The 10,616-nt window shown below is 45.3% G+C and overlaps 1 pseudogene; it reads right to left on the bottom strand.

The window, feature by feature from the left end:
* Positions 1-9,101: 9,101 nt before the first annotated feature.
* Positions 9,102-9,219, bottom strand: LOC126417286 (5S ribosomal RNA; annotated as a pseudogene).
* Between the last annotated feature and the right edge of the window lie 1,397 nt (positions 9,220-10,616).

Here is a 10,616-nt window from a genome sequence, read left to right as displayed (position 1 = left end):
ACAGTTATCGCGATTATTCTTAAAATTATAAACAATGCACTTACTTTTTAGGGTCCCGTACCTCAATCGATTAAAATGAACGCTTGTAGGATCACTTTGTTGTCCGTCTATCTGTCCGACTGTTAAGAAGCCTGTTTCCTCAGAAATGGGTCACGTATCAAGCTAGAACTTACCCGTCCACTGCCGGTGTAAAAATCTTAAGCTTTTAAGTCAATGCCATTAAAAGGTACGTCGATTTATGTCACATATTTCGATACCCGGAACTCACTCACCCAAACCTGTAGTGTCGTTTCCGTTGATCTAAAACACGAAATTTGGCAAGAAGCGAAGTTTCACAGTGTAAGTAAGGGAAAAAACCGACAAATGTTAATTTGTAATTATATTACACACAAGAAGTATTTATTTTTGTCATTTGTTTTCCGAGTGTTTGTGTGTTCGTCTATTAATATCCTTTTTTTTTTCTTAGTAACGGGTAAACATATCAGGTTGAAATTTGTGTCACATACCAAAATGTACGCTACCGTGGCGGTGAAATATCTTTAAGCTTCTAGATCAACGAGATCAAAAGATACGGCCACGAATGTCATATATTCTAATATTACTCATCAAAGCCCATAGCGTACTTCCCGTTGACCTAGAATCACGAAAGTTGGCAAGAATCAAGGTTTCACAATACTTGTAGAGGGAATAAAAATCAGATGTTTCTTAAAATGCAATTGTATCAGATAAATACTTTTTACCGTTACAAAGTTCCATTGCATTCTTAATCTGTCAAAACTCTCAGGTACTACTGTCGGAATCTTGATCTACTTTCAGTAATATGGTGACTGATCCACTAGGAAGGTTTTTGTATGGAACTTATAAACATTCCATCCTAATTGGCTTAGCTACGATGACGTCAAGTCCCTGTCCGCTGTGAAAATGATGCCTATGCCATCTAGCGGAGATCGGCGTTAGGCCGACTGATCAGTCTATGCGTACGACCCGTACAACACGAGTCATGTTTCTAAGCACTGTAATACCGGTAACTGGTGCAGGAATGCGCTTCCTTTGATTCGGATGAGGTTACGATGTACCATAAAATATCCACTGAAGCATTCCACAGAACAATTCATGGCAACAACAATAGCCCTATTGGCCGGCTTTACCGTTTACTGCCGGCCGGAGTGGCCGTGCCGTTCTAGGCACTACAGTCTGGAGCCGAGCGACCGCTACGGTCGCAGGTTCGAATCCTGCCTCGGGCATCGATGTGTGTGATGTCCTTAGGTTAGTTAGGTTTAATTAGTTTTAAGTTATAGGCGACTGATGACCTCAGAAGCTAAGTCGCATAGTGCTCAGAGCCATTTGAACCATTTACGTTTACTGCGTTTGAGGAAAAAAAATGGCTCTGAGCACTATCGGACTTAACATCTATGGTCATCAGTCCCCTAGAACTTAGAACTACTTAACCCTAACTAACCTAAGGACAGCACACAACACCCAGCCATCACGAGGCAGAGAAAATCCCTGACCCCGCCGGGAATCGAACCCGGGAACCCGGGCGTGGGAAGCGAGAACGCTACCGCACGACCACGAGATGCGCGCTGTTTGTAAGGAGCCCTCCGTGAATGTGTCCTACGCGCACTTACTTGGAGTTTTTCCGTGTGTCCCGTTTCCGATTGGCTGTCAACCATAATAGTACAGTAGTGGATTTCCTCTCCCATTTACGGGCAGTACTTCACATTTATTTGTGTTCAGAGTCAACTGGCAGTCGCAGCACCTATCGTCGACCCATTTCAGACCCTTCTATAGCTCGCTACAGTCTTCTGGCTTTTCTACTTTGTTACAAACGACCGCATCATTTTTGAAAATCCTCATGCAGCTTCCGACATTATTCACTCGATCATTTATACGGATATTAATAGTAATGGTCTGATGACACATGTTTGAGGTACTCCTGAAATTAGTCGATTTTCTTCCGTTAAGTGACGTGTTCAGTCCTGTCCGCAAGAGATCCCGAGTCAAGCCAAGCACTGTTCCAACACTCGGTAAGCTCGCACTTCGTTCCTAAACGACACAGCGGGATTGCATCAAATGCCATCCTGCAGTCAACGAACGAGGCATCAACCCGGCTGACATAGCCTACGGTATTCTACATCACACGGACGAGCAGACCGATCTGAGTTTCGCAGGATCTCTGATTGCGAAACCCATGTTAACTTTTATAGCGGAAAGTTTCTTTCTCCACATAGCTAGAAAAGGATGTCCCTTATCTAACAAGAGGACCATCAGATCTGTTAATCACTGATTTAGATGAGCCATAGTTATATTGCAGAGGGACCTGTCCCGATAACGTGACTAACCGGCTTTCCATGCGACTGCCCCTAGCTTCGACCAAGCGAGCTCAGTCCAGGGAATAAGGTTCACCGGTAACTCGCTGGCGTTATTCGTTCAAATGCTGTCCGTGTACTTTCTTTCTTTTTCTTTTTTATAGAAAAGAATATCATTAAATTTACACTGAAGGTCCAAAGAAACTGGTACACGTGCCTAACACCGTGCAGCGCCACCGCGAGCACGCAGAAGTGCTGCAACACGACGTGGCATGGGCTCGACTAATGTTTGAAGTAGTGCTGGAGGGAACTGACACCATGAATCCTGCAGGGCTATCAATATATCCGGAATAGTACCAGGGGGTGGAGATCTCTTCTGAACAGCACGTTTCAAGGCATCCCAGATTTGCTCAATGATGTTCATGTATGGGGGGGTTTGGTGGCCAGCTGAAGTGTTTCATCTCAGAAGAGTGTTCATGGAGCCACTCTGTAGCAATCTTGGATATGTAGGGTGTTGCATTGTGATGTTGGAATTGCTCAGGTCCGTCGGAATGCATAATGGACATGAATGGATGCAGGTGATCCGACAGGACGTCAGAGTCGTATCTAGACGTATCAGGGTCCCATATCACTCCACTGCACACGCCCCACAGCATTACAGAGCCTCCACCAGTTTGAACAGTCCCCTGCTGACAAGCAGGGTCCATGGATTCATGAGGTTGTATCCATACCCGTACACGTCCATCCGATAGATACAACTTGAAACGAGACTCGTTCGACCAGTCAACATGCTTCCAGTCATCAACAGTCCAATGTCAATGTTGAGGGGCCCATGTGAGGCGTAAAGCTTTGTGTCATGCAGTCATAAAGGGTACGCGAGTGGGCCTTCGGCTCCAAATGCCCATATCGATGATGTTTCGTTCAATGGTTCGCACGCAGACACTTGATGGTCCAGCAATGACGTGTGCAGCAATTTGCGGAAGGGTTGCGTTGAATGATTCTCTTCAGTCGTCATTGGTCCCGTTCTTACAGGATCTCTTTCCGCTGGAAGCGATCAGATGTTTTACCGGATTCCTGATATTCACGGTACACTCACGAGATGGTCGTATGGGAAAATCCCCACTTCATCGCTATCTCGCTATCTCGGAGATGCTGTGTCCCGTCGCTTGTGCGCCGTCTATAACACCACGTTCAACTCACTTAAATCTTGATAAGCTGCCATTCTTGCAACAGTAACCGATGTAACAACTGTGGCAGACACTTGTCTTATCGAGGCGTTGCCGACCGCAGCGCCGTATTCTTCCTGTCTCCATTTCTCTGTATTTGAATGCGCATGCCTATACCAGTTTGTTTGGCGCTTCAGTGTATATGCCATACACTGTCATCTCATGACAGGATAGTGTACTATCACTGTGTCAGGAGAAATATTCCCTTACGTCTTCTTATGTATGTACCATGCGCGAGGAAAACTGTATTGGACTGTTCAAAAAAGAGTTGATATGTTGACTCATAAATTAAAAAATATAGTTGAGGTATCCACGGAATCAGAGTTCACGAAAGTGGTATAGAAAGAGTTTTTAAAATCTGTCATTCTTTCATACGTGAGACGAGAAAAATATCTTTACGTTATCGGTTCACGGGGATGGTGAGCTGATCAGATACTTTATGATCAAACCTTTATAGATGAAACAAATGCATCCACCTGTACCGTAAAGATTATCCCACCAAAATGTATGCTACTCCACTTTGCCAATCCTGTGATGTTTATTTTTACAGGCAGACTAAAATTTTCACGAGAAAAATTCAAAATGCTTCCAACTTGTTGAAAACTAATAAAGAAATCGCTTCGAGGGAAGAATTATTAAAAAATACTGTATTTAATTGTGCATCAGATTAGTGCACGTGCTATCACAAGCAAGCTAAAATAAGAGTGTTTCGCATTCAAGTTGATTGAACAGAGAACAATCATTCTGAATCCAAACAAACTGCGTTTTCCGGTATGGCTTTTGAAAAATACGTGTGCCTACAAGGCAGCAGCTTACATTATATGTGCGTAGTGCTCTACGAGTGTGTATATCGGCTGCTTCTGCGACAAAAATCACGCGGAATTCCGTTCGAGCCAGAAAGCGTTGGAAGCAATAGCCAGTAATGGATGTGTGTAATGTCCTTAGGTTAGTTAGGTTGAAGTTGTTCTAAGATCTAGGGGACTGATGACCTCAGATGTTAAGTCCCATAGCGCTCAGAGCCATTTGATTTTGCAACAAATACATTACTTGTAATAAATAGCAACAACTTGTGGAGATGATGCTTATACTAAATTAATAAAAAAGACCGAGAATCTCTTAGGAAACAAAAAGTGTAAAATATATGGAAGATGTGGATCTGTTCGATTTCTCTTCTCACATCGCAGCTCACGAAGCTACCAAGTATGCTATGGTCTGATAAGGCCGCAGGCCCTTCGTATGTGGTATATACCGTATAATGACTGTATCTACAAATATCATTATTTGTTGTTTAATTCCCAAACTGAAAAAAAGGATGCGGTTCTGTCGGATCATCATTGTACCGTAGCTCTGAAACTGTATACTTTAATAGTAGTCAAATTATAACGCTAAAAACATCAACTCATCAGCTACAAGAGGCCTGTACTTAACGACACGCAGTTTCCTGTCATTTCAGTATAACAAATCGTAGCTAAAACGACATGTATCCAAGACGTCCTCAATTTGTGGATTCTTTGAAACAGCTAAAATTCATACCATGTGCTCTATGAGAACGAAAAACCACCAAATAAGACATCTACCTTCATACAACATGACGGCTCCTAACTTCTGCTAGTGACGTAAAAACGGTGTCACATCTCATTGTCCACGTTCCTCTTCACGAAACGGAAGTCTGGCACTCCTGATTCTTTACTTCGCGCTCCGCCGTGTAGTATAACGTGGAATTCTACCGAGGCCTACGAGATAGAATTGCTGCGGCGCCTACGTCACAGCGCGTGACACTGCAGGTCTTACCAGTGCCAGCAGCCGTCTCCGGCGAAGAGAAAGTTAAATGTTCATATGTGTGTGAATTCTTATGGGACTTAACTGCTAAGGTCATCAGCCGCTAAGTTTACACACTACTTTGTTATCCTAAGGAGAAACACACACACACACACACACACACACACACACACACACACACACACACCCATGCCCGAGGGAGGACTCGAACTTCCGCTGGTATCAGCCGCACAGTCCATGACTGCAGCGCCTAAGACCGCACGGCTGATCCCGCGCGGCAGTTTAATAATCTTTGAAAGCGAGTTTAAATGTATGCAAGTTCTCGACATCACACAACAAAATTAAGACCTTTAGTGGGCACCTTTTCAATTGAATACTGATTCCCCGTGAGCCCTGCACGAAGCCGAAGGAAGCGAAGAGTGGCGGACAAGCCGAATAGTGTGACGTCAGAAGTTCGTTGCAGGGCCTCTATATCTCACTGGCCCTCAATTCCACTCTGTGACGTCAGCAACACTTCGTCCACGTGCGGTTTCACGTCTCGTGAGAGGACGGCTTTAAGGGAAGTAAACGAAGAGAGAAAATTTTTAAAGCGAAGGGAAAGGAGAAAAACAAATTTCATTGGACGTTTCATTAGACACAATATCGCCACCATTGATATTCTTGACGGAAAAACGCTGAGAAAGAAAGGAAGAGGGCGGCCTAGGAAGAAGTACCGGGTGGTTTTAATTAAACTTCCGCTATTCAACACATTATAACAAGGAAACTAATTACACTACTGGCCATTAAAATTGCTACACCACGAAGATGTGCTACAGACGCGAAATTTAACCCACAAGAAGAAGATGCTGTGATATGCAAATGATTAGCTTTTCAGAGCATTCACACAAGGTTGGCGGCGGAGGCAACACCTACAACGTGCTGACATGAGGAAAGTTTGCAACCGATTTCTCATACAAAAACAGCAGTTGACCGGCGTTGCCTGGTGAAACGTTGTTGTGATGCCTCGTGTAAGGAGAAGAAATGCGTGCCATCTCGTTTCCGACTTTGATAAAGGTCGGATTGTAGCCTATCGCGATTGCGGTTTATCGAATCGCAACATTGCTGCTCGCGTTGGTAGAGATCCAATGACTGTTGGCAGAATATGGAATCGATGGGTTCAGGAGGGTAATACGGAACGCCGTGCTGGATCCCAATGGCCTCGTATCACTAGCAGTCGAGATGACAGGAATCTCATACTCAAGGCTGTAACGGATCGTGCAGCCACGTCTCGATCCCTGAGTCAACATATGGGGACGTTTGCTAGACAACAACCATCTTCACGAACAGTTCGACGACGTTTGCAACAGCATGGACTATCAGCTCGGAGACCATGGCTGCGGTTACCCTTGACGCTGCATCACAGACAGGAGCGCCTGCAATGGTGTACTCAACGACGAACCTGGGTGCACGAATGGCAAAACATCATTTTTTCGGATGCTTCCAGGTTCTGTTTACAGCATCATGATGGTCGCATCCGTGTTTGGCGACATCGCGGTGAACGCAATTTGGCAGCGTGTAATCGTCATCGCCATACTGGCGTATTACCCGGCGTGATGGTATGGGGTGCCATTGGTTACACGTCTCGGTCACCTCTTGTTCGCATTGAAAGCACTTTTAACAGTCCAGATGTTTTACGACCCGTCGCTCTACCCTTCGTTCGATCCTTGCGAAACCCTACATTTCAGCAGGATAATGCACGACCGCATGTTGCATGTCCTGTACGGGCCTTTCTGGATACAGAAAATGTTCGACTGCTGCCCTGGCCAGCACATTCTCCAGATTCTCACCAACTAAAAACAGGCCTAGTAACCGGCTCGTCACAATACGCCAGTCACTACTCTTGATAAACTGTGGTATCGTGTTGAAGCTGCTTGGGCAGTTGTACCTGTACACGCCATCCAAGCTCTGTTTGACTCAATCCCCAGGAGTATCAAGGCCGTTATTACGGCCAGAGGTGGTTGTTCTGGGTACTGATTTCTCAGGATCTATGCACCCAAATTGCGTGAAAATGTAATCACATGTCAGTTCTAGTATAATATATTTGTCCAACGAATACCCGTTTATCATCTGCATTTCTTCTTGTTGTAGCAATTTTAATGGCCAGTAGTGTACCGCACGAGGATAAAACTTGGTAGCATTAATGTCAAGGATATGGGGAAAAGAAATAATGCAGAATCAAATCAATTGAAGCACTTTTAATGTGCTGCTACGGTACATCATACTGTTACATACCGAAGGCACTACTGCTACAGAAGGGGCTCCAATATGGCGCTCATCAGTGTCCAGAAGAGCCTGAAAGTGCAGGATTGTATTCTGGACAGCAGAACGAAGCATGTTCGTAGGTATACTGGTTATCTTTTTTGATGCACTGCGCTTCAGATCAGCACATGTGTGAATGTTCCCATGGTAAACCCTATCGTTCACGTAGGCCCACAACCAGATATCGCATGGAGTTAGATCAGGTGATCGTGCCGGGCAATCATTTGGAAACGATCAGCTGATAATTTCGGAGAAAGAGGTGAACTTCACGAGCGATGTGCGGTGGAGCCCCATCTTGCGTGAAAACTGTTGAGTTCAATGTGTCTCTCTCCTGTAGGATGGGTGTGACATTCTGGCGAAGCACATCGTAGTAACACTGGCCAGTCACACTGCACGTCTTTGGTCCTTGAGCGCCAACCTGCACAAAAAGGAATGGGCCAGTGATGAACGTAGCCGTGAAGCAACAGCACACGGTGACACGTTCACCATTCAGAGGAACTTCACGCACACTGACTGGAAGTGTAAATCCCCACGCTTGGCAATTCTGCGTGTTCACCTCACCCATCAGAGAATAATGAGCTTCGTCTGTCTAAAGGATGGTCTAGGGATAGCCCTCGTCACCTTCAGTCCTTGCGAGAAGATGTGGAGCGAAGTCAATACGTCATTCTGCGCACTGTGGTGCAAGCTGCTGTACTGTACGATACGGATGTTGTGGGGATACCATTTGAGAATGGCTCGAAGCACCTTCCGTATAGTGGATCACGGGATGTTCAACTATCGTGACACAGCACGCGCACTGCCTGACGATCGGGAATTGCGCACAGCGTTGTCCGCCATAGCAACAGTGACTTCATCAACCACCTGTGGTGCACCCGGTCGTCGGCCTCTTCCCGGAGCTATGCCCAGTTCTCAAGTTGATTCGAACTTCATCATGCTCCGCACGGCAGGTGGTTAATGAGGACCCTTCCGTAATCCACTCAGCTGGCGATAATTCCGAAGTGCAGCTGCAGCATTACTGTTGTTTCAGTAACTGGGCTTCACCAATAATGCCCTGCTCCTTTTGTCCAAGCTCATATTGACACGTCAACAATTGCACTGCGACTGATCAGGTGTGCGAGACTATGAATCACGATGACTGATCAGGGTGCCTGGTAGCCAAGGTTGGACCTGGGCGGTGGCGCTGTGACGCATGGAAATCATGCACCCCAAACTCTGGTCATTAATACTACCAAGTGTGGTGCTCATACGGTAATTAGTTTCCGTCATATAACGTGTTAAATACTCCTCCCCAACAGGTCATGAAGGCTCAACGGTACTGAGCGGCCGCCGTGTCATCCTCAGCTCATCGGCGTCACTGGATGCGGATATGGAGGGGCATGTGGTGAGCACACCGCTCTCCCCGCCGTATGTCAGTTTCCGAGACCAGAGCCGCTACTTCTCAATCAAGTAGCTCCTCAGTGTGCTTCACAAGGGCTGAGTGCACCCTGCTTGCCAACAGCGCTTGGTAGACCGGATGGTCACCCATCCAAGTGCTAGCCCAGCCCGACAGCGCTTAACTTCAGTGATCGAACGGGAACCGGTGTTAGCACTGCGGCAAGGCCTTTGGCCAACGTGTTATATAGGGAAAGTTTAATCATAACAACCTGGTATTTGGAACACATCGAGAAGAGGAAATGGAACTGAAACGAATTGCCAATGACAGACGAGAGTGGTTGTATCGACAAGGCATTAACTTTTAGAATGTATCTATCTGTGTAAAACATAAAACAAATTTTCTAACAGATTTACTGTAGGTCTATAATTATTCACATCTGTCGTCTTGAGAACGAGCCCTGCGCTTCTTGGAAACGTTTATTGTTCCAGTGACATATGATAAATTGCTGCTACAAAGGAAAGAAGTTACTTCGAATAATCTCTGCAGACACATCCTGATGTATCATCCTCTCTAAGATTCCTTATCATTAATAAGCGACTGTAGTTGCTTTTGCAATCTGCGTTCGCTTATCCAGATACCTACGTTTTTGGCGTTTTGAAAAGACGGACGGTATTACGATCATCTGTGATAACCGAATTCAGTATTTCGACCCGATTCTATCTTCCTTTTTGGTGCCAATTTGGCTACTGAAAGAACGAACATATGTTTTGGAACCGTTTACTAACTTTATGTAAGACGAAAATACTTGGGGCTTTTAGCCAAAAAGGTTAGCGAAATTTTTCTAGCATTGCTCTCCTGACTAATTTTCTGTCCGTTATGGTTTTGTTTGTCAGCTAAGTTTACAATTTTTTTAATCAAGGAAAGTGCCAGTTCCCTGTGTGCATATCGTTATCTGACAATTGCCTATTAAATTTTCCTTAATAACGGCAAAGAAACAATTGAAGTCCAGGAGTAATCGCCACAGAAAGTAATGACGCAGTACGCTTCAGTCCTGTCCAGACCGCCAAGTCGGTATTCTTGGCCGGGAGAAAACTCTCCTTCCTGCGCCCTGTTCCTAAAGCAGGCTCAGAGTTTATGGCCGGACATCCTGCCGTGAATTACGAGACAAGCGTTATTAAGTTCCGCTCCCAACTGTAGCTTCTGCAGCCGTAAAAAACAAAAGCTCTCCTGAAATACCTTCGTAAGTGTTGCAGCTGACAAGGTACCCAATTTAGCAACACGAAAAAGAACGCTAACAGCTTGCATCAAAATACATGCAAAGACCAATTTTTATGTTTGTGTGTTTTTCGGCCGACTATCTGACCGCTCCTACTCATCAACACAAATTTCTTCCAGATTTATGGTGCATGCAGCAAATGGGGAGAAAAGAAAGTAACAGAAGTGGGAGCCCCAGACAGAAAAACCGTTTAGAAAAAAATAACATTTTTGGTGCAGGTCGGGCGAGGCGTGGAGCATTTATGTTAGCGTAGTTTCCAGGCAACGGCCGGCGCAGCGGAAAGAGTACAGAAGAACTGTGATACGAACGAAAGTCGTTGGGCCGCGTCCTAGTGTGGCAGTTTTGTTTATCTT

The sequence above is a fragment of the Schistocerca serialis genome, chromosome 8 (genome assembly GCF_023864345.2).
Source record: "Schistocerca serialis cubense isolate TAMUIC-IGC-003099 chromosome 8, iqSchSeri2.2, whole genome shotgun sequence".
Taxonomy (NCBI): domain Eukaryota; kingdom Metazoa; phylum Arthropoda; class Insecta; order Orthoptera; family Acrididae; genus Schistocerca; species Schistocerca serialis.
Note: the sequence above shows the minus strand (reverse complement) of the source record. Positions and strands in the feature narration are given on the sequence as shown.